General features: G+C 37.1%; 1 pseudogene; it reads left to right on the forward strand.

Annotated features, from left to right (window-relative positions):
- Nucleotides 1-5,712: 5,712 nt before the first annotated feature.
- LOC116463775 (rho GTPase-activating protein 5-like) lies at nt 5,713-25,271 on the forward strand (annotated as a pseudogene).
- The last annotated feature ends 559 nt before the right edge of the window (nt 25,272-25,830 follow it).

The raw sequence follows: 25,830 nt of genomic DNA on the forward strand, positions 1-25,830 counted from the left end.
TTTGTTTTTATAAATATTTGATATATATTTGCAAGTCTGTAAATATATATTTGCTCATCAGCCTCAAAATTCTAAGCATGCCTACTAAAGCAAGCTTATCAATTATATTTTTCAAATTCTCTCTATCCTAATTTATTATTGCTTATCAATAAAGAAATAAGACGAACGGTGGAGTAGCAAATTGCAATTGAGGTTTTGTCAATTTCTTTATGTTTTCAAGAATTTTATTTTTATTTTGATGCTATATTGCTTCATATAAGAGTTAGTAAATGTCGTAATTCAATTATAAATCCCCTACCTTTTGTTAATATGAGCTAACCCTCTGTGCTATTTCCATTGAAATCCCTGTGCTTTGTCCACTGAGTTCTATTGTGTCTGCGCCTGAAATTACCTCCACTACCGTTGGAACTCCTCCACTTGCTCTCCTGTGCTTTGCATTTTTTCAGTATATTATTGCATGCTTCTTTTTTTATTAAACTATCATTTTGCTTAGGTGCTTCTCTTATGTGCAGTCAAATTTTGTGTTGTCTTTCAATATGTAGCTTTAATATGAATTTAGCCATTCATAGGTATTAATATGAACATTAATATATATTTGTATGTATATTGATATGTTTAGTTTTACCTCAGTTAAGTTTATACTTTGTCATGCTTCTTTCTCACCTTGTTTTTCTTTTTCTGTTGCTCTACTGATAATGTGTTCATTACACTTTTGTATTCTTTTTCTTATTTGAAAGTTAAGAATTATTTTCTTTTTTCTACTTGTAATTCACTTTAAATATAAAATAATAAAGTTGAGAAATAATGTAAAGAATGTAACAGCTAATATCTCCAACTCTGTAAGATGAAAATGTTGGATGCCTTTATACCTTCTATTTTTCAACACACCTTCCAATATTTTACAGATTTTCTCTGCAGTTTTATGTACAGTTTTTCTTTTTTATATCAATCATCTTCACTTTTAACAATAATTTTTAATATATGTGTTGCTTTATAAAAACATTGACAATTTTTTAGCTATAACAGGTTTAATTGCTTAGTATCATTTCTTTTAAATACCTCATTTCACTTCTTTTAGTTAATTGCTGTTAATTTCTCTCTTTGCAGGACAAATTTTTAAATTATTTTTTCAAAGACACATGGTTACCATACATTAAATTGATGCCCCCAAATGATGATATGTTGGGGTCCTAAACCTCAGAACCTCAGAATATAACCTTATTTGGAAATAAAGGTTGAAGATATACTAAGTTTTTGCAATTACTTTTTTTTTTTTTTTTTTTTTTTTGCGACAGTCTCTGTTGCCCAGGCTGGCGTGCAATGGCGCAATCTCGGCTCACTGCAACCTCCACCTCCCGGGTTCAAGCGATTCTCCTGCCTCAGCCTCCTGAGTAGTTGGATTACAGGCATGTGCCACAACGCCTGGCTAATTTTTGTATTTTCAGTAGAGACAGGTTTCACCATATTGGCCAGGCTGGTCGCGAATCCCTGGCCTCGGGTGATTGACCTGCGTTGGCCTCCCAAAGTGCTGGGATTATAGGCATGAGCCACTGTGCCTGGCCTGCAATTAGTTTTAATGGCAAAATCTGCAATTGTTTTTGTGCCAACCTAATAGCTAAGGTGAGTTCATATTGGAGTAGGACGGGCCCCTAAATCAATATAACTCATGTTCCTGTAGAGGAGGAGAGAGGACAGTCACACAGACAGGGAAGGGGAAAAAGCTGTGACAGAAGGCAGCAAGAGTGGAAGTGCTTCTGCTGAAAGCCAAGCAACATCAAGTATTGCCGACAATCATCGGAAGCTGGAGAGGCAAGGGAGGATTCCACCCTAAGTTTCAGAGGAAACATGGTCCTGCTGACGCCTTGATTTTGCACTTACAGCTTCCAGAACAGTGATTCAATACATTTCTGTGGTTTTAAATAACTCCATTTATGTTACTTTGTTATGGCAGCACTTGGACACTAATAGGATGGGGTAATATCACTTATGATTTTTGATGTTCTTGAACACGTACTGCAGTTAATTTACCCATGAATTTAGTGCATGCCTCAAAATGGAAAGCTTGGGTCTATCCATTTGGGTTGAGGTTGTTCTTTCTCAACCTTTGAATTATTGCTTTATTTTTTCTTTCCTTTTTTCCTTTTTTCTTTCCCTTTTTTTTTTTTTTTTTTGCAGATTCTTCCTTCTAGCTGATCTCCAGCACCTGAAGCCCTTCTAAAAAACATTGATATAATCAAGATTTACCCTGCCAAAATCGATCTATCACTGCTCACGTGCCCTGCATCTGCAGTTCAGTGCTAGAAATCCTAAGGAAGTTCTCCTGAGGGTATTTTCCACTCACTTACTAAGCAATATTTTAAAAGTAATTACTGGTTCTTTGCTCAATTTGCTTAAGCTGTTCTGTATTGGAGAGTTTCCTTATATTTCCTGGAATGTTTCCAGTGCTGATATGGATTCTTCCATATTATCATATTCCTAGTTCAGTTTGATAGATCTTTGGTGAAGATGGGCTTCTATCAGGGATGGTTATGTCAACAAAGATAGCTTTAGGGAATATGTTTAGAGGGTGTTACAATGGCTACAATGTTAGCCTTTTGTTTTATCCTTTCACCTATTGGAATGCTTTTATGGGTCATTGGCCACTCCAGCTGGGCCTGAGTTTACTTCAAAGCAGGGAAGCTTTGGGTTTGTGATGGAGTTGAAAATGTTGAAAAGGGGTTTGGTCCACCAGTCGGTCACTTCTTACCTTAAAATTACTTCATTCTACAGGGAAAAGCCCTCATTCTAACTTTCACAAAACACCCTTTCCTTAGACCAGTTCTACTGAATTCTCCTGACAGAGACCTGAGCAAAGCCTCAGCTGTATGGCAGCACCCTTTGGATAACAGGTGTGTGGATAACGTGTCTCCATCTGACGCGGGAGAATTGTAGGTCCTCAGCCTGACAGCGTACCTGCTCCACAGCATAAGCCACATTGAGTGTGGGTCGCCAGCAACATCGGCTTCTCCATCTGGTCTTGGTAGGAGAAGTTCTAGAGTAGCTGCAGGAATATTTGGGAGGACTTTCAAATGTGTCTCTATTGTTGGGAAAGTTTCTTTACAATCAGCAAAGTAAAGACAGTTAAGGGTCATTTTCACATGTGCTCACATTAGTGGCCTTCCTAACAGTAAACCCACAAGCCCATGTCCTGGTCGTGAAGCTGGAGCTCCTTGACCTGATAGTTCCTACACTTCTGCAAACCTTCCAAGGGTATCAGCTGGAAGGGATAGGTCATTGTTGCCAACTGTGGCCAGAAGGTGCAAGAAGCCTTGGCACAGCAGACTGCCTGACACTCCACATGCACTTCTGACTCAGTCCCAAACCAGCAAAACTGCTAAACGGAACTCCATGCAGCTATTGGTGCAGAACTGGCAAAATAAAGTGTGCAATACAGGTGCCAAATCAAAATGTGTAGAAAAAATACGTTGGATTAATTCTAGGTTAACTCATGTAGAAAGGGTTCAAACTCTGCAAAGGATGCTGAAACAGGAGTAATTCTCTGTGTTAAAAAGACAAATATTTGCATGAATATTTGATGTAATTTGTGATCATAAGAAAGGGCCTACACCTGACAGATAAAGTTGAAACTGTCCTTCTTGTGTTCATAGTCAATGACATTTTTCTTGTTTTGAAGTGTTAATTTTGATGGTTTTAATGTATCAGCAAATCATCTTTTAATTGAAATTTTCAGATTTATTAGCATACATTTGTACATAGTATTCTTATAACTATTTCCCACATGATGTAGACTATATTCACTTCCTCATTTGTAATTTTTACAAATTCTTCTTATTCTGTATTTTCTAATGTTCATGTTTTTACTTCTCCATTTATTCTGCAGACAATTTTCCATTACATGTATTTTAAAAGTCAACTTTCATAATTACTAAGTCTGTTGTTTTCTTTATCTAATTGCCTATTTCTTATTTAATTATGCTTAATTAAATCCTCTCTTTTTAAAAACTACTGCTTTTTATACATTATGGCATTTAATGAAATATGTTAGTTTCTTTTTTAAATAAGTTACTTCTGCCTGTAAAGTTATCAAGGCTTTGAACAGATATTTCAAAGAAGAAGATACACAAATGTTAAATAAGGACATGAGAAACTTCAAAATCATTAGTAGTCATCAAGAAAATACCAGTGAAAATCACAATCAGATATTGCAACCCACATATTAGGATTGCTAAAATAAAAGAACAGTTACTGGAACTCTTGAGTATTACTGGTGGCAGTAAAAATGGAACAACCATTATGGAAGAAGGCTTGCAGCTTTGTACTAAGCTAAACATACATCTACCCTGGGTCCCAACAATTTCACTCCTAGAAAGAAAAACATGTAATCACAAAAGACTTGTACATAAGTGTTCATAGCAACATTAGTCATAATAGGCAAAAACTGGAAGCAGCCCAGGTGTCCATCAGCAGGAATGGATAAACAAACTTTGAGGTATTCATAGCTTCAACAACCAGTATGTAGCGTTGAGAAGGAAATGAAAAGATCTCATGCAGTAACATGTTGCCTTACCAAAAAAAAAAAAAAAGAGTGTATATTGTATGATTCCATTTACACGAAGTTCTAAACAAGTTAATCCATGGCAAACCACCGAAGTCAGAGCCCTTGGAGTGGTGGAACAGATGTGGTGGAAAGTGACCGGGATGTGAGGTAGCCCCAGTCATTGCTTTTGGCAGGGGGAGGGAGAAAGGGGAAATGAAATAGGTTGGAGCATTCTGTTCTTAACGAGGTCAACCCTCAGGAGAAACTGTCTTACTAGAGGCCTAACCTGCAGGAGTGTTTTTGTTTGTTTGTTTTTTGACACAAGGTCTTGCTCTGTCATGCAGGCCAGAGTGCAATGGTGCAATCACAGCTCATTGCAGCCTTGACCTCCTGGGCTCAAGCAATCCTCCCACCTCAGCCTCCCAAGTAGCTGGGACTACAGGCAGGTGCCACCATGCTTGGCTTATTTTTGTATTTTTTTTGTGGAGATGGCGTTTCACCATGTTGCTCAGGCTGGTCATGAATTCCTGGGCTCGAGTGATCTGCCCCTGTCAGCCTCCCAAAGTACTGGGACTCCAGGTGCGAGCCACCATGCCCGGCCTGCTGGGTTTTTATTAGAGCCTAACCAACCTGGGGAAAGAGAAATACACAACTCCAGCCCACTCTAGCAGTCTCTTTCTCACCTGGAAAAACTGAGAAGCACTTGTAATTTAAAGTCCAAGGACACAGGCTTACCAGGGACTGAGGCCTATTCACAGGACTCTAGAATGCTTTTCCTTACCCCACACATTACCACTAAAGGCTAAAGTCCTTTAGCATGACTAAAGGACTATTTGTAGCAATTCCTTTTACCTGGGACGTTATGTCCAGCCATCAAGAAAAAGTTACAAGACATACTACAACATAAAAACACAGTTTGAGGAGACAGAGCAAGCATCAGAACCAGAGTCAGATATATGGCAGGGATGTTGGAATGGTCCAGCCAGGAGTTTAAAACAACTGTGATTAACACGTTAAGGGCCCTAATGGATACAGTACATGGCATGCAAGAACAGATGGGCCTTGTAAGAACGGAGATGAAAATTCTGAGCAAGAACTAAAGAGAAATGCTAAAGGCCAAGCTTACTATAAAAGAAATCAAGAATGCCTTTACTAGGCTTACTGGTAAACTGAATATGGCTGAGGAAAGAATGTCTGAGCTTGAAGATTCTTTAGTAGAAACTGCCAAAACTGAAAAAGCAAGGACGAAAAGACAGAAAGGTGTCAGAACAGAATATCGAAGGCCTGTAGTACAGCTACAAAAGGTATAACATACATGTAAAGGGAGTATCAGAATCAAAAGACAGAGAGAGGAACAGAAACAACAGGGGTTAAGCATTTTCTCAAATTGATGTCAGACACCAAACTATAGATGCAGGAAATTCAGAGAACACCATCAGGAGGAACTCCAAAAATCTACACCAATGCATACTATTTTCAACTACAGAAAGTCAAAAATAAAGAAAAAATTCTGAAATAACACAGAAGGCCAAAAAAGCATTTTACCTATAAAAGAGCAAATGTAAGAATTGGATCCAACTTCTCAGAAACCAGGCCACAAAGAAAGTGGAGTTAAATATTTAAAATGTTGAGATAAAAAATTCACAAACCCAGAATTCTATACGTTGTGAGGTTACCCTTCAAAAATGAAGAAAAAATAAAGACTTTTTCAGACAAACAAAAAATTGAGGGAATTTGTTGCCAGTAATTCTGTTGGGAGAAATGTTAAAAGATTTTTTAGAGAAAAGGAAAATGATAAAGATCAGAAATTCAGAATTACATAAAAAATGGAAGAGTATCAGAGAAGAACTAAGTGAAGGTGAAATAAAACCTTTCATTTTTCTTATTCTTAATTGATCTAACAGATAGCAACAATTATTTGATTATGTATGCTTATATATATGTGTGTATATATGTATGCTTATGTATACACACATATATATACACCAGTATACATAGCCAAATAATTGTTGGAAGAAATAGGATTATTTTGTTATTATAAGGTATTCACACTACCAGTAGAGCAGCGTAGTGTTACTTGAGAGTGTACTGGGATTAGTTGTAAATGTACATTGCAAACTCTAGGGCAACACTAAGAAAAGTAAAACAAGAAGTATAATTCACATGCTAATAAAGAACAGAGAATGAAATCAAACGATAAGCATGGTTTTATTGGTTATTATTTTGCATAATGTAGAAAGGTTCTAAACACTCCTCAAAATAATCCAAAATATTTAAAAGACATGATTTAATAAATCATACATAAACTCTTGTAAATTTTATAAAGATCTATTTAGAAAGATCAAAAAAATTTTAAGAGTGACTCAATGCGTTGTTTTTTTCTTAATTCTAGAAAGGTTTAAAAGTGTGCTAATCAGAAAAAAAAAAGGCACATCCAAGGATGTGAACATACTTTTAAATGGCTAAACCAAGTTTGTAATGTGACAAGAATTAAAATATGTGTACTAATTTTTAAAATCCAAGTCATAAGGGACAATACCCTTAGAAAACTGGCTGAAATATCTTCAAAATGTTTAGAGGTTAGAAAAATATAAATAGTCAAATTTTTAAAAAGCTTAAAAGTGAGCTAAAGCAATTCTGTTGCATATAAAATAAAGATAAGTTATAAACACAGCATGGGGTAAATATAAATTTTAAATAAATGTACCATTAACCTAAAAGCAAATTGCCTTTAAGTGAATGAGTTTTAAGCAAAACAGTTTGCTCCTAGTTTGAACACAATAGGAATTCAGTAAAGTTTGCAGAATTCTAGTAAATGGTACAGAATGATTTAGGCTGAATTTTTTGCTGTTATTGTTATTTTTAGAAAATGTGACATAATTCAAATTTCTTTATGTCATAATTTGATAATTGTAATGCCTAAAGTTGTGAGATTTTATTCAGCAATATTCATTAAATAGGATTTTTCTGAAATGCCAATTGAAACAATGATAATTACTATTGCTACATAGTAGAATTCAGCAATTAGCCTAAACAATAGCTTCACAGCAAATAGATTGCTACAGGACTAAGTTCAATATAAGAAAAATATTTTAGCATCTGAATAAGCACTATAGAACATAAAAGTTTTCAGGAAGTGATTTTTAGACTTTGGTAAGACTGTGATTGGGCAGGGAAATGGCATGGAATGAAAGTAGATGGGCAAAGATTTAGGAATGCAACTATAATAAAACTCACCCTGTTATGTTCAATAATATACATAATAAAATAGAGTAGGAGCCCAAGGAAAGGAGAAAAATATTCTGATATTAATTATGGCTAAATAGTCGGAATGCCTTGAATGCCATGCTGAAGAATCTGAACAATTTTATAAAGTAGGAAAATTTGAAATATAAAAAGTTTTGAGCAAAAAGCATGAGATTTAATTCACATTTTGGTTTCTACATAAAGAAAGGGAGCAGAGAAATTAGAGGGTAGTAGGTTAAATATTTTGTAAAATAATTTGAGAAAGAAATAGTAAAAACAAACTTATGGAGGAAGAGGAAGATAATTCTTATTAATGTAAACCAAGTATAATGAAATATGCTTAAAATGTTATCTTAGAGTAACAAAAACATGAGGGAGGAAAGACAAATGACAAAATCTGATAGGCTTTCACTATAAAACAATACTGAGTAAAAATGTAATAAACAACATCTCAAATGTATTGCCAAGTCCTCAAAAAATGAAAATTCCCAGCATCCAAAAATATCAAAGAGGCTGAAAATATAATGATGAATGGATGCTGATGCTACAGTTGTCCTGGGCCTCTGCTGATCTTGGAACCACCAGGGTTGGCTTAATAGCTGCAGAGGTCAGGAAACAAATATTTTAACTATGCAAATGAGGTATGAACCCTGAGAATCTCCTGACAATTTGGACTCTTTCACTCAGTGAAAGAGTGAACCTAAAAATATCTTCCCAAGAGGCACACAGATGTTGGGGAAATTTGTCTACTCTGTGTAAAAAATAAAAATTCTTCTTCTCTAAAACTTTCTCACTATAGACTTGCTCCACGTGAATTTGAAATCCAGATTATGTTGCTTGTGTGATCTAGGGAAATGTACACTACAAAATTAACCTGAAGTGCCAGATTTTAAGTCATAGAGCACTTGGCAAATACAAAATCAAGTCGTTTTTGCAGTACATGATTTCACCTTGCCAGTACAGGATACCCACATTGCCACAGATAAAATCCTGCACAATATAAATCCATAATCAAGAATTACCAAATACAGGAGGAAAAAAGCCACAATAATATCTTTAGTGTAAATAACTGACACCCTGGAATTTTATGCAGAGCTGTGCAGTGCGTTAAGAAAGAGGGCAAAGTGGTGCTGAGAAGAATGTATATTCTGTTGATTTGGGGTGGGGAGTTCTGTAGATGTCTATTAGTTCCGCTTGATGCAGAGCTGAGTTCAAGTCCTGGTTATCCTTGTTAACTTTCTGTCTAGTTGATCTGTCTAATGTTGACAGTGGGGTGTTAAAGTCTCCCATTATTATTGTGTGGGAGTCTAAGTCTCTTTGTAGGTCTCTAAGGTCTTGCTTTATGAATCTGGGTGCCCCTGTATTGGGTGCATATATATTTAGGATAGTTAGCTCTTCTTGTTGAATTGATCCCTTTACCACTATGTAATGGCCTTCTTTGTCTCTTTTGATCTTTGTTGGTTTAAAGTCTGTTTTATCAGAGACTAGGATTGCAACCCCTGCTTTTCTTTGCTTTCCATTTGCTTGGTAGATCTTCCGCCATCCCTTTATTTTGAGCCTGTGTGTGTTGGAAGTAAAGCACTTCTCAGCAAAAAGAACAGAAATCACAACAAACTGTCTCTCAGACCACAGTGCAATCAAATTAAAACTCAGGATTAAGAAACTCACTCAAAACCACACAACTACATGGAAACTGAACAACCTGCTCCTGAATGACTACTGGGTAAATAACGAAATGAAGGCTGAAATAAAGATGTTCTTTGAAACCAATGAGAACAAAGACACAACACACCAGAATCTCTGGGACACATTTAAAGCAGTGTGTAGAGGGAAATTTATAGCACTAAATGCCCACAAGAGAAAGCAGGAAAGATCTAAAATCGACACCCTAACATCACAATTAAAAGAACTAGAGAAGCAAGAGCAAACACGTTCAAAAGCTAGCAGAAGGCAAGAAATAACTAAGAGCAGAGCAGAACTGAAGGACATCAAGATACAAAAAACTCTTCAAAAAATCAGTGAATCCAGGAGCTGATTTTTTGAAAAGATCAACAAAATTGATAGACTGCTAGCAAGACTAATAAAGAATAAAAGAGAGAAGAATCAAATAGATGCAATAAAAAATAATAAAGGGGATATCACCACTGATCCCACAGAAATACAAACTACCATCAGAGAATACTATAAACACCTCTATGCAAATAAACTGGAAAATCTAGAAGAAATGGATAAATTCCTGGACACATACCCCTCCCAAGACTAAATCAGGAAGAATTTGAATCTCTGAATAGACCAATAACAGGCTCTGAAATTGAGGCAATAATTAATAGCCTACCAACCAAAAAAAGTCCAGGACCAGACAGATTCACAGCCAAATTCTACTGGAGGTACAAATAGGAGCTGGTACCATTCCTTCTGAAATTATTCCAATCAGTAGAAAAAGAGGGAATCCTCCCTAACTCATTTCATGAGGCCAGCATCATCCTGATACTAAAGCCTGATATAAAAAAGAGAATTTTAGACCAATATCCCTGATGAACATCGATGCGAAAATCCTCAATAAAATACTGGCAAATCGAATCCAGCAGCACATCAAAAAGCTTATCCACCACGATCAAGTTGGCTTCATCCCTGGGATGCAAGGCTGGTTCAACATATGCAAATCAATAAACATAATCCATCACATAAACAGAACCAATGGCAAAAACCACATGATTATCTCAATAGATGCAGAAAAGGCCTTCAACAGAATTCAACAGCCCTTCATGCTAAAAACTCTCAATAAATTAGGTATTGATGGGACATATCTAAAAATAATAAGAGCTATTTATGACAAATTCACAGCCAATATCATACGGAACAGGCAAAAACTGGAAGCATTCCCTTTGAAAACTGGCACAAGACAGGGATGCCCTCTCTCACCACTCCTATTCAACATAGTGTTGGAAGTTCTGGCCAGGGCAATCAGGCAAGAGAAAGAAATAAAGAGTATTCAATTAGGAAAAGAGGAAGTCAAATTGTCCCTGTTTGCAGATGACGTGATTGTATATTTAGAAAACCCCATCGTCTCAGCCCCAAATCTTCTTAAGCTGATAAGCAAATTTAGCAAAGTCTCAGGATACAAAATCAATGTGCAAAGATCACAAGCATTCCTATACACCAATAATAGACAAACAGAGAGCCAAATCATGAGTGAATTCCCATTCACAATTGCTACAAAGGGAATAAGATACCTAGGAATCCAACTTACAAAGTATGTGAAGGAACTCTTCAAGGAGAACTACAAACCACTGCTCAATGAAATAAAAGAGAACACAAACAAATGGAAGAACATTCCATGCTCATGGATAGGAAGAATCAATATGGTGAAAATGGCCATACTGCCCAAGGTAATTTATAGATTCAATGCCATCCCCATCAAGCTACCAATGACTTTCTTCATAGAATTAGAAAAAATTAAACTTCATATGGAACCAAAAAAGAGCCCGCATTGCCAAGACAATCCTAAGCAAAAAGAACAAAGCTGGAGGCATCATGCTACCTGACTTCAAACTATACTACAAGGCCACAGTAATCAAAACAGCATGGTGCTGGTACTCAAACAGAGAGACAGACCAATGGAACAGAGCAGAGGCCTCAGAAATAACACACATCTACAACCATCTGATCTTTGACAAACCTGACAAAAATAAGAAATGGGGAAAGGATTCTCTATTTAATAAATGGTGCTGGGAAAACTGGCTAGCCATATGTAGAAAGCTGAAACTCGATCCCTTCCTTACACCTTATACAAAAATTAATTTAAGATGGATTAAAGACTTAAATGTTACACCTAAAACCACAAAAACTCTAGAAGAAAACCTGGGCAATACCACTCAAGTCCTTGCATGGGCAAGGACTTCATGACTGAAACACCAACAGCAATGGCAACAAAAGCCAAAATAGACAAATGGGATCTAACTAAACTACAGAGCTTCTGCATGGCAAAAGAAACTACCCTCAGAGTGAACAGGCAACCCACAGAATGGGAGAAAATTTTTGCAATCTACCCATCTGACAAAGGGCTAATACCCAGAATCTACAAAGAACTTAAACAAATTTACAAGAAAAAAACAACCCCATCAAAAAGTGGGCAAAGGATATGAACAGATACTTCTCAAGATAAGACATTTATGCAGCCAACAGACACATGAAAAAATGCCCATAATCACTGGTCATCAGAGAAAAGCAAATCAAAACCATAATGAGATACCATCTCATGCCAGTTAGAATGGTGATCATTAAAAAGTCAGGAAAAAACAGATGCTGGAGAGGATGTGGAGAAATAGGAATGCTTTTACACTGTTGGTGGGAGTGTAAACTAGTTCAACCATTGTAGAAGACAGTGTGGCAATTCCTCAAGGATCTAGAACTAGAAATACCATTTGACTCAGCAATCCCATTACTGGGTATATACCCAATAAATCATGCTACTATAAAGACACATGCACACGTATGTTTATTGTGGCACTATTCACAATAGCAAAAACTTGGAACCAACCCAAATGTCCATCAATGATAGACTGGTTTAAGAAAATGTGGCACATATACACCATGGAATGCTATGCAGCTATAAAAAAGGATGAGTTCATGTCCTTTGTAGGGACATGGATGAAGCTGGAAACCATCATTCTGAGCCAACTCTCACAAGGACAGAAAACCAAACACCACATGTTCTCACTCACAGATGGAAACTGAACAATGAGAACTCTTGGACACAGGGCAGGGAACATCACACATGGTGGCCTGTCATGGGTTGGGGGGCAGAGGGAGGGATAGCATTAGGAGAAATACCTCATGTAAATGACGAGTTAATGGGTGCAGCAAACCAACATGGCATATGTATACCTATGTAACAAACCTGCGCGTTGTGCACATGTACCCTAGAACTTAAAGTATAATAAAAAAAAAGACAGAAAGAGGGCAAAGTAAATGCATTTTCAAATAAAACCTGAGTTTCCACTAACAGACCTAATTTATTAAAGGAATTTTAAAATGTGTAGTTTATTAAGGAAAAGGATATTCTTAAGTGATCTCAAGTCTTAGGATGGACTGATATACAAGAGATAATGGCGTGCAAAGAAATTAGAAAGGGAGGGGCAGAGCAGGATGATGGACTAGAGGCCTATACCATTTGTTCCTCCACAGTAACACCAAATTTTAACAACTAACTACACACAAAAAGGACTATCACAAGAATGAAAGATCAGGTGAGCAATCTCAATACATGATTTTAACTTCATATCACAGAAAGAGACGTTGAAAAGGGCAGGAAAGATGGCCTCCACATACCGATGCTCTCCCTCCCTCGTTCCCTCCTGCTGGGAAATCTACGCACTTAAGGAAGGGAGAGCACAGTGATTGTGAAGTTTTGCATTGAACTCGCTGGTGCCTTGTCACAGTGGAAAGCAGAACAAGGTTGTACTCAACTGACATCTGCCCATGGAGGGAGCATCAGGACCAGTCCTAGGCAGAGAGGAATCACCCATCCCAGTGATCAGAGCTTGAGTTCCAGCAAACCTCACCACTGTGGGCTGAGTGCTCTGGGGCCCTAAGTAAACTTGAGGGGCAGTCTAAGCCACAAGGACTGCAATTTCTAGGCAAGTCCTAGTGCTGAGTGGGGCTCAGGGCCAGTGGACTGGAGGGGCATGTGACCTACTGAGACACCAGCCAGGGTGGCTAAGGGAGTGTTGCACATTATGGAGAAATCTATGTGTTGGGAGAGGGAGAGTACAGTGACTGGAGGACCTTACTTTGAACTCAGTGCTGCCCTGGCACAGCAGAGACCCGGCAGGATTCATCACTTGCTGACTATAGAGCCCCTCCGCCATCAGCCCTGAGTAACCAGCAGTGATACCCAGGTAATACAACACAGGCCTAGGGCTCTAAGACTTGCTGGCTTCAGGGATGACCCAGCACATCCACAGCTGTGGTGACTATGGTGAAAAACTCCTTTTGTTTGAGAAAAGTAGGGGGGAAAACAAAGGGAACTCAGTCTTGCACCTTAGGTACCAGCTCAGCCACAATGGGGTAGAGCACCAAGTAGGCTCTTGGGGTCCCTGAGTCCAGGCCAAGGCTGTTGATCAACATTTCTGGACCTGCCTTGGGCCAAACGGGAGCCAATGGCCCTGAAGGGTGAGTCCCAGGTCTGGCAGCATTCACCACAAGCTGACTGAAGAGACCTTGGGCTTTAAGTGAACAATGGTGGTGGCCTGGCAAAATCCCACATGGATCGGTGGTGGTGGTGGCCACAGAAAGAGTCTCCTCTGACTATGGAAAAGGGAAAGAAGAGTCAGAAAAACTTTGTCTTGTTGTTTGGGTGTCAGCTTAGCCACAGTAGAATAGAACACTAGATAAATTTCTAAGGTTTTTGACTTCAATTCCTGGATCCCAGACAGCATCTCCAGACCCACCCAAGGCTTGGAGGAACTTGCTGCTCTGAAGGGGAAAAAGTAATGGCCAGCTTTGCCACCTGCTGATCATAGATCCCTAGGGCCTTGAGTGAACTTAGGTGGTAGCCAGGTAGTGGTTACAGTGGACCTTGGGTGAGACCCAATGCTGTGCTTGGCTGTTCAGGTCTAAAGTAGCACAGTCCTAGTGTTGGTGACCACAGGGTTCTTGTGTCCCCCCACCCCCAGTTCCAGGAGGCTTAGCAAAGACAGGGATACTTTGTTCGGGAAAAGGTAAGGGAAAAGAACAAGACTTTCTGCCTGGTAATCCAGATAATTATTCTAGATCTTGTCCAAGACAGGTGGTACCTCTCTGAGCCTACAAGAACCATAACGTTATTGGGTTTGGGGCCCATGTCTCTTTGAATACCTGGAAATCCTTCCCAAGAAGGGTGGGTATAAACAAACAAGCCTAGACAGTGAAGACTACAATAAATGCCTAACTCTTAAATGCCCTGGCACCAACTAACATCTACAAGCATCAAGACCATGCAGGAAAAAAAAATGACCTATGAAATTAACCAAACAAAGCCCCAAGGATTAATCCTGAATAAAGAGAGATATGCAACCTTTCAGACAGAAAATTCAAAATAGCTGTGCTGAGGAAACTCAAAGAAATTCAAAATAACACAGAGGATGAATTCAGAATTCTATCAGATAAATTTAGCAAAGAGATTAAAGTTATTTTTAAAAATTGAGCAGAAATTCTGGAGTTGAAAAATGTAACTGACATACTGAGGAATGCATCAGAGTCCCTTACTAGCAGAATTGATCAAGCAGAAGAAAGAATTAATGAGCTCGAAGACAGGCTATTTGAAAATACACAGAAAAGAAAAAAGAAAATACACAGAGAAGACAAAAAAAAATGAAGCATTTGCTTACAAGATCTGGAAAATGGCCTCAAAAGGGCAAATCTAAGAATTATTCACCTTAAAGAGGAGATAGAGAGCGAGATGGGGTAGAAAGTTTATTCAAGGGGATAATGATAGAGAACTTCCCAAACCTAGAGAAATATATCAATATTCAAGTATGAGAAGGTTGTAGAACACCAAGCAGATTTAACCCAAAGACTACTTGAAGACATTTAATAATCAAACTCTTCAAAGATCAAAGATAAAGAATGGATCTTAAAAGCAGCAAGAGAAAAGAAACAAATAATGTACAACTGAGCTTCAACACTTCTGGCAGCAGACTTTTCAGTCGAAATTTTATAGGCCAGGAGAGAATGGCATGACATATTTAAACTGCTAAAGGAAAAACACTTTTACCCTAGAATAGTTCTGGCAAAAAAAAAAAAAAATCCTTCAAACATGAAGGAGAAATAAAGACCTTTCCAGACCAAAAAAAGCTGAGGGATTTTATTAACACCAGACCTGTCCTACAAGAAATGCTAAAGGGATTTCTTCAATCAGAAAATGACATTAATGAGCAATAAGAAATCATCTGGAGGTACAAAACTCAGTGGTAATAGCACATAAAATCAGAGAATATAATAATACTCTAACTGTGTTGTGTAAAATACTCTTAAATAGAAAGACTAAATGATGAAAAGATTAATTTTGAATTATCAAAAATAGTAATTACAGCAACTTTTCAAGATGTAGAGAGTACAATAAGACATAAAGAGAAACCATAAAATGTTAAAAAGTGAGTGGATAAAGTTGAAGTGTAGAGTTTTTATTCATTTTATTTTTGCTTGTTTGCTTATTTGTTTGTTTATGCAATTAGTGTTGTCTTCAGTTTCAAATAATGGGTTATAAGATCGTTTTTCAAGCTTCATGGTAATCTCAAATTGAAAAACACATAATGGGCACACAAAAAATAAAAAGTAAGAAATTAAATCATACCACCAACAAAAATCAACCCCACTAAAAGGAAGACAGGAAGGAAGAAAAAAACAAAACCACCAAACAACCAGAAAACACATAACAAAATGGCAAAAGCAAGTCCTTACTTATTAATAATAATATTGAATGTAAATGGACTAAAATTTCCAATGAAAAAAGACATAGAGTGGTTGAATAAACATAATAGCAAGACCCATGACTGTTGCCTATAAGAAACACACCTCATCTATAAAGACACACGTACACTGAAAATAAAAGGATGAAAAAAGATATTGCGTGACAATGGAAGTAAAAAAAAAAGAAAGGAGTAGCTACACTTATGTCAGACAAAATAGGCTTCAAGACAAAAACTGTAATAAGAGACACAGAAGGTTATTATATAATAATAAATGAGTCAATTCAGAAACAGAAGGTAACAGTTGTAAATATATATGTACCCAACACTGGAGCACCCAGGCATATAAAGCAAATAATATTAGAGCTAAAGAGAGAGACAGACTTCAATACAATAAAAGCTGCAGACTTCAACACCTCACTTTCAGTATTGGACAGATCTTCTAGACAGAAAATCAACAAAGAAACATCAGACTTAATCTGCACTTTAGAACAAATGGACTTAATATATATTTACAGAAGATTTCATCCAATGGCCACAGAATACACATTCTTCTCCTCAACACATGGATCATTCTCAAGAATAGATCATATGTTAGGTTACAAAACAAGTCTTAAAACATTCAGAAAAATTGAAATACTATCAAGCATCTTCTCTGACCACAGTTGAATAAAACTAGGAATCAATAACAACAGGAATTTTGAAAACTATATAAACACATGGAAATTAAACAATATGGCCCAGAATGATCAGTGAGTCAATGAAGAAATCAGAAGGAAATTGAAAATTTTCTTGAAACAAATGATAAGGAAACACAACATGCCAAAACCTATGGAATGTAGCAAAAACAGGGAAATTTATAGCTGTAAAAGCCTACATCAAGAAAGAAAGAAAACTTCAAATAAATAAGCCAAGAATGCATCTTAAAAAATTAGAAAGACAAGAGTAAACCAAACCCAAAATTAGTAGTAGAAAAAAAAATAAAGATCAGCACAGAAATAAATAAATTTGAAATTAAGAAAACAGTACAAGAGATCAATGAAATGAAAATTTAGTTTGAAACAATAAATAAAATTGACAAATCTTTAGCGAGACTAAGAAAAAAAGAGACCAGAACCAAATAAATAAAATCAGAGTTGAAAAAAATAGAGACATTAGAACTGATACCACAGAAATTCAAAGGATTAGTAGCTAGTATGAGCAACTGTATGCCAACAAATTGGAAAATCTAGAGGAAATTTGTAAATTCCTAGACATATACAACCTACCAAGGTTAAACCATAAAGAAATCCAAAACCCGAACAGACCATTAACAAGCAATGAGATCAAAGCTGTAATAAAAAGTCTCTCAGTAAAGAAAAGTCTGGGAACCTAATGGCTTCACAGCAGAATTCTACCAAACATTTAAAGAACCAATACCAATCCTACTCAAACTATTCTAAAAAGTAGAGGAGGAGGAAAAACTTCCAAATTCCTTCTATGAGGCCAAAACCAGACAAAGACACATCAAAAAAAGAAAACTACAGGACACTCTCTCTGTTGAATATTGATGCAAAAAGCCTTAGCAAAATACTAGCAAACTGAATTAAACAATACATTAGAAAGAATATTCGTCATGACTAAATGGGATTTATCCCAGGGATATAAGAACACTTTAACATATGCAAATAATTCAATGTCTTACATCATATCAATAGAATGAAGGACAAAAACCATGTGATCATTTTAATTGGTGCTGCAATTGACAAAATTCAACACCCTTTCATGATAAAAAATCCTCAAAAAACAGGCATAGAAGGAACATACCTTAACATAATAAAAGACATATATGACAGACCCACAGCTAGTATCACACTGAATTAGGAAAAACTGAAAGCCTTTCCTTTAAGATCTGGAACACAACGGTGAGGCCCACTTTCACCACTGTTATCCAACATAGTAATGGAAGTCCTAGCTAAGCTAGAGCAATCAGACAAGAGAATGACATAAAGGGCATCCAAATTGGAAAGGAAGAAGTCAAATTATCCTAGTTTGCAGATGATATGAGCTGATATCATCTGCAAAGACTCCAAAGAAAGTACATTACTGATAAACAAATTCAGAAAAGTTGCAGAGTTGGAAAAAAGAAAAAGACATTAGAACTGATACCACAGAAATTAACATGCAAAAATCAGTAGCATTTCTATATTCCAAAAGTGAACATTCTGGAAAAGAAATTTAAAAAGTAACTCCATTTACAATAACCGCAAATAAAATTAAATACCTAGGAATCAAAAAGAAGTGAAAGATTTCTACAACGAAACTATAAGACACTGATGAAAGAAATTGAAGAGGACACAAAAAATGTAAAAGTATTTGACGTTCATGGATTGGAAGAATCAATATTGTTAAAATGTCTATACTACTCAAAGCAATCTACAAATTCAATGCCATCCCTACAAAAATACCAGACATTCTTCACAGAAATAGAGCAATCTTAAAATTTACATAGAACCACAAAACATCCAGAATAGCCAAAGCAAAAAGAGCTAAACTGGAGGAATCACATCACCTGACTTCAAATTATACTACACAGCTACAGTAACCAAAACAGCATGGTACTGGAATAAAAACAGAAGCATGAATCAATGGAACAGAACAGATAACCCAGACACAAATCCACACATCTCAAGTGAACTCATTTTTGACAAAGTTCCCAAGGGCATACAATGGGGAAAGGACAGTCTCTTCAACACATGGTGCTGGGAAAACCGGATATTCAAATGCAGAAGAATGAAACTTGACTCATATCTCTAACCATATACGAAAAATCAAATCAAAATGGATGAAAGACTTAAATCTAAGACCTCAAACTATGAAATTACTTCAAGAAAACATTGAAGAAATTCTCCAGGATATTGGCCTGGGCAAAAATTTCTTGAGTAATATCCTACAAGCACAGACAGCTAAAGCAAAAATGAACAGATGGGATCACGTCAAGTTTAAAAGCTTCTGCACAGCAAAGGAAATGTCAATAAAGTGAAGAGACAACCCACGGAAGGGGAGGAAATATTTGCAAACTACCCATCTGACAAGGAATTTATAACCAGAATATATAAGGAGCTCAAACAACCCTATAGGGAAAAAATGATAATCTGATTTAAAAATAGGCAAAAGATCTGAACAGACATTCCTTAAAAGAAGACATATAAATGGAAGCAGGCACATGAAAAGGAGATGAACATCATTGATCAACAGAGAAATGAAAATCAAAACTACAATGAGATATCATCTCACTCCAGTTAAAATGGCTTTTATCCAAAAGACGGGCAATAACAAATGCTGATGAGGATGTGGAAAAAAGGGAATCCTTATACACTGTTGATGAGAATGTAAATTATTACGGTCACTATGGAGAACAGTTTGGAGGTTCCTCAAAATACTCAAAATAGAGCTACCATATAACCCAGCAATCTCACTGCTTGGTATACACCCAAAAGAATGGAAATCAGTATATGGAAGAGATAGCTGCACTTCCGTGTTCACTGCAGCACTGTTCACAATAGCTGAGATTTGAAAGCAACCTAAGTGTCCATCAACAGACAAATGGATAAAGAAAATGTGGTACATATACGCAATGGGGTACTATGCAGACATAAAAAGAATGAGACCTTGTCATTTACAACAGCATAGGTGGAACTGGAGGTCATTATGTTAGGTGAAATAAGTCAGACTTGGAAAGTCAAATTTCGCATGTTCTCACTTATTTGTGGGTGCTAAATATCAAAGCAATTGAACTCATGCAGATAGAGAGTAGAAGGATGATTACCAGAGGCTAGGAAGAGTAGTGGGGCGTGGAGGGAAGTAAGGATGGTTAACAGGTACAAAACATACATATATATATCTATGTAATATTATATATATAATTATATATATAAGTATATATATAATTAGAATGAATAAGACAGTATTTGATAGCTCAACAGGGTGACTATAGTCAATAATACTTTAATTGTACATTAAAAATTAACTTAGGTCAGCGCCAGGGAGCCCGAGTGGCCGCCATTACTGAGCCTGGCGCTGCCGCTGGCGCTGGGAGAGCGGGGAGGGATGGGGCCGCAGCTGGTGGCAGAGAGGGAGGGAGGGAGGGAGGGTGCGTGAGCAGGCTGCGGGAGCCGTGGGGCTCAGGGTTTCGGGGCGTGTGTGTCGGGGAGGGCGGAGGGAGGTGGCTGAGGGGACGCGCCGCTCGGTGAGCGCGCCGCGGAAGACAGGCGAGCAGAGAGTGGAGGAGGAGGCGGTGGCGGCGGGAGCGCTCCCCAGGAATGTTGCTGCCGCAGCCACTGCCAGGGCCGCTGTGGTTGAGGGGGAGACAGAGGAGACAGACGTTGTTAGGAAGACGATCTCTATGATCTTGAAGATGTTTCTGCACAGAAATGAGGGAAATACAAAGAACCAAATACAGTTCTGAAACTTGGGATCTGTATTTTGAGATGATTTTATTTTCAGAATGAGAAGCATATCTGGTTTCATATCTACATTTATGAACGTAGAGACATGAGAAGAGAGTTGTGATGGCAAAAAACAAAAGAGCCTCGTCCCCGATCCTATACTATCAGTGTAGCTGGACTCTCTGGGACTGAAAAAGACAAAGGTAACTGTGGAGTTGGAAAGTCTTGTTTGTGCAATAGATTTGTACGCTCAAAAGCAGATGAATATTATCCACAGCATACTTCTGTGCTTAGCACCATTGACTTTGGAGGACGAGTAGTAAAACAATGATCACTTTTTGTACTACTGGGGTGACATAACACAAAATGGTGAAGATGGAGTAGAATGCAAAATTCATGTCATTTAACAGAGGTCATTGATGACCAGACATTCTTGCCTCATCAGAGTATGAATTTGCAACCATATATAAAACGTGCAGCTGCATCTAAATTGCAGTCAGCAGAAAAACTAATGTACATTTGCACTGATCAACTAGGCTTAGAACAAGACTTTGAACAGAAGCAAATGCCTGAAGGGAAGCTCAATGTAGATGGATTTTTATTATGCATTGATGTAAGTCAGGGATGCAATAGGAAATTTGATGATCAACTTAAATTTGTGAATAACCTTTTCGTCCAGTTATCAAAATAAAAAATACCTATAATAATAGCGGCAACTAAATGTGATGAGTGCATGGATCATTATCTTAGAGAAGTTCAGGCATTTGCTTCAAACAAAAAGAAGCGTCTTGTAGTGGAAACATCAGCAGGATTTAATGTCAACATTGAAACGTGTTTCACTTCACTGGTACAAATGTTGGATAAAACTCATAGCAAGCCTAAAATTATTCCCTATTTGGATGCTTATAAAACACAGAGACAACTTGTCACAGCAACAGATAAGTTTGAAAAATCGTGCAGACTGGGAGAGATATCATGCAACTTGGAAAACTGTTAGTAATAAATTAAAAAATCATCCTGACTATGAGGAATACATCAACTTAGAGGGAACAAGAAAGGCCAGAAATACATTCTTAAAACATATACAACAACTTAAACAAGAAAGTATAAGAAAAAGGAGAGAAGAGTATATAAATACTTTACCAAGAGCTTTTAACTCTTGCCAAGTCTAGAAGAGATTGAACATCTGAATTGGTCAGAAGCTTTGAAGTTAATGGAAAAGAGAATAGATTTCCAGTTATGTTTCGTGGTGCTAGAAAAAACATCTTGGGATGAAACTGACCATATAGACAAAATTAATGACAGGCAGATTCCATTTGACCTCCTGAGCACTTTAGAAGCTGAAAAAGTCTGTCAGAACCATGTACAACATCCAATATCCGAGAAGAGGAGGGTAGAAATTAAGGAAAAATTCAAAAAGACTTTCGAAAAAATTCAAGTCATTTCACCTGGACAGCTATGGGAGGAAGTTATGTGCTTTGTTATGGAGGATAAAGCCTTCAAGTATATCACTGAGGCTGATAGCAAAGAGGTGTATGGTAGGCATCAGTAAGAAATAGTTGAAAAAGCCAAAGAAAAGTTTCAAGAAATGCTTTTTGAGCATTCTGAACTTTTTTATGATTTAGATCTTAATGCAACACCTAGTTCAGATAAAATGAGTGAAACTCATACAGTTCTGAGTGAAGAACCTAGATATAAAGCGTTACAGAAACTTGCACCTGATAGGGATTCTCTTCTACTTAAGCATATAGGATTTGTTTATCATCCCACTAAAGAAACATGTCTTAGTGACCAAAATTGTACAGACATTAAAGTAGAGCAGTTACTTGCTAGCAGTCTTTTACAGTTGGATCACAGCTGCTTAAGATTATATCACGATAGTACTAATATAGATAAAATTAACCTTTTTATTTTAAGGAAGGTTGGCCTTGCCCAAGAACTAGCAAATGAGATAAGGACACAATCCACCGATGATGAGTATGCCTTAGATGGAAATTTTATGAACTTGATCTTCGGCCGTTCGCCTTACTTTTTGAGTCAGTTATGGACTGCCGCCTTTAAACCACATCGGTGCTTCTGTGTATTTAATTCCATTGAGTCATTGAGTTTTATTGGGGGAATTTATTGGGAAAATAAGAACTGAAGCTTCTCGGATCAGAAAAGATAAATACTTGGCTAATCTTCCATTTACATTAATTCTGGCTAATCAGAGAGATTCCACTAGTAAGAATCTACCAATTCTCAGGCACCAAGGGCAGAAGATGGCAAACAAGTTACAATGTCCTTTTGTAGATGTACCTGCTGGTACATACCCTCATAATTTTAATGAAACCCAAATAAAGCAAGCTCTAAGAGGAGTACTGGAATCGGTTAAACCCAATTTGGATGTGGTGAGCCCAGTTTCTGCCAATAAGGACATATCAGAAGCTGACTTGAGAATTGTCATTTGTGCCATATGTGGAGATCCATTTAGTGTGGATCTTATTCCTTCACCCTTCCTTGATTCTCATTCTTGCAGTGCTGCTCAAGCTGGACAGAATAATTCCCTAATGCTTGATAAAATCATTGGTGAAAAAAGAAGGCAAATACAGACCACAATATTATCATACCACTCTTCAATTGGAGTAAGAAAAGATGAACTAGTTCATGGGTATATATTAATATACTCTGCAAAACGGAAAGCATCAATGGGAATGCTTCGAGCATTTCTATCAGAAGTTCAAGACACATTCCTGTACAGCTGGTGGCAGTTACTGGCAGCCAAGCAGATTTTTTTTTAAAATGAGGCTATCAAAGAATTAATGACTGAAGGAGAACACATTGCAACTGAGATCACTGCTACATTTACAGCATTGTATGCTTTATCTCAGTATCATCGGCAAACTGAGATCTTTATTCTGTTTTTTAGTGATGTTCTAGAGAAAAAACATATGATAGAAAATTCTTATTTTTCTGATAATACAAGGGAATCAACCCATCAAAGTGAAGATGTTTTTCTACCATCTCCCAGAGACTGTTTTCCCTATAACAACTACCCTGATTCGGATGATGACACAGAAGCGCTACCTCCTTATAGTCCAACTGGGGATGATGTACAGTTGCTTCCCACACCTAGTGACCATTCCAGATATAGATTAGATTTGCAAGGAAATGAATATTCTATTCATAGTACCCCAAACTGTCATGACCATGAACGCAACCATAAAGTGTCTCCACCTATTAAAACTAAACCAGTTGTACCTAAGACAAATGTGAAAAAAATGGATCCAAACCTTTTAAAAACAATTGAAGCTGGTATTGGTAAAAATCCAAGAAAGCGGACTTCCCGGGTGCCTTTGGCACATCCTGAAGATATGGATCCTTCAGATAACTATGCGGAACCCATTGATACAATTTTCAAATAGAAGGGCTATTCTGATGAGATTTATATTGTCCCAGATGATAGTCAAAATAGCATTAAAGTTCAAAACTCACTTGTAAATAACACCCAAGGAGATGAAGAAAATGGATTTTCTGGTAGAACCTCAAAAAATCATGGGGAACGGAGGCCTTCAAAATACAAATATAAATCTAAAACTTTGTTTAGTAAAGCCGAGTCATACTATAAGAGAACACATTCAGATGCAAGTGATGATGAGGCTTTCACCACTTCTAAAACAAAAAGTAAAGGAAGACATCGTGGAAGTGAAGAAGATCCACTTCTTTCTCCTGTTGAAACTTGGAAAGGTTAGGTATTGGTAATCCTGCAATCACTTCTGACCAGGAGTTAGAAGATAAGAAGATGAAGAAGAAAACCCACAAAGTGAAAGAAGATAAAAAGCAGAAAAAGAAAACTAAGACCTTCAATCCACCAACATGTAGAAATTGGGAAATTAATTACTTTGGGATGCCCCTCCAGGATCTGGTTACAGCTGAGAAGCCCATACCAGTATTTGTTGAGAAATGTGTGGAATTTATTGAAGATACAGGGTTATGTACTGAAAGACTCTGCTGTGTTAGTGGGAACAAAACTGACTAAGACAATATTCAAAAGCAGTTTGATCAAGATCATAATATCAATCTAGTGTCAATGGAAGTAACAGTAAATGCTGTAGCTGGAGCCCTTAAAGCTTTCTTTGCAGATCTGCCAGTTCCTTTAATACCATATTCTCTTCATCCAGAGCTATTGGAAACAGCAAAAATCCCAGATAAAACAGAACATCTTCATGCCTTGAAAGAAATTGTTAAGAAATTTCATCCTGTAAACTATGATGTATTCAGATACATGACAACACATCTGAACAGGGTTAGTCAGCAAAATAAAATCAACCTAATGACAGCAGACAACTTATCCATCTGTTTTTGGCCAATCTTGATGAGAGCTGATTTTGAAAATCAAGAGTTTCTGTCCACTACTAAGATTCATCAATCTGTTGTTGAAACATTCGTTCAACAGTGTCAGTTTTTCTTTTACAATGGAGAAATTGTAGAAACGACAAACACTGTGGCTTCTCCACCACCTTCAAACCCAGGACATTGGTGGAACCAATGGTACTACTTCAGCTGCCGCCACCATTGCAACCTCAGCTGATACAACCACAATTACAAACGGAACCTCTTGGTATTATGTGAGTAGGAAGTGATTGCAAACAGGCTGGATTTGGACAAAAAACAAATCTAGACATGCATGTTTCAGGGTTCAGTAGTATACTTCATATTTCATGCAGATAATTCATATTCAAAATGACATTTTCTCTTTGAACTAGATGGTATTCCTTATTTGCTTACATTACAAATCTAAGACCATGTGATAAGCATGACTGGAGAGGTTTAATTTTTATAAACAAAAATAGCTATAGAATACAAAGCTGCTGCTGCATGCAACCTTATTGCAATCAGTATATCATTCCTGTGACAATTTCTGTCACATTATATTGTGAATAAAATTTTTCTATAGAAATTAAATGATTTTAAAACTCACCTATATGAAACATTTAATGCTTTTCAGCCTGCTTTCTGGCTGATTTTGTCATTTGATGTGCTAATTTGGGCAACTTAATTTACATTCTGGCAATCAGTGTAGATAAGTAAAAACCCAGTTAAGTATTTTATAATTTCAGGCTACTGAGGCCATGCTTGGGATGTTGTTTGAAAGAAAAAATACACTTGACATATTTCACATTTCTGTACC

The sequence above is a fragment of the Hylobates moloch genome, unplaced genomic scaffold, assembly GCF_009828535.3.
Source record: "Hylobates moloch isolate HMO894 unplaced genomic scaffold, HMol_V3 SCAFFOLD_61, whole genome shotgun sequence".
In the NCBI taxonomy this organism is placed as follows: Eukaryota; Metazoa; Chordata; class Mammalia; order Primates; family Hylobatidae; genus Hylobates; species Hylobates moloch.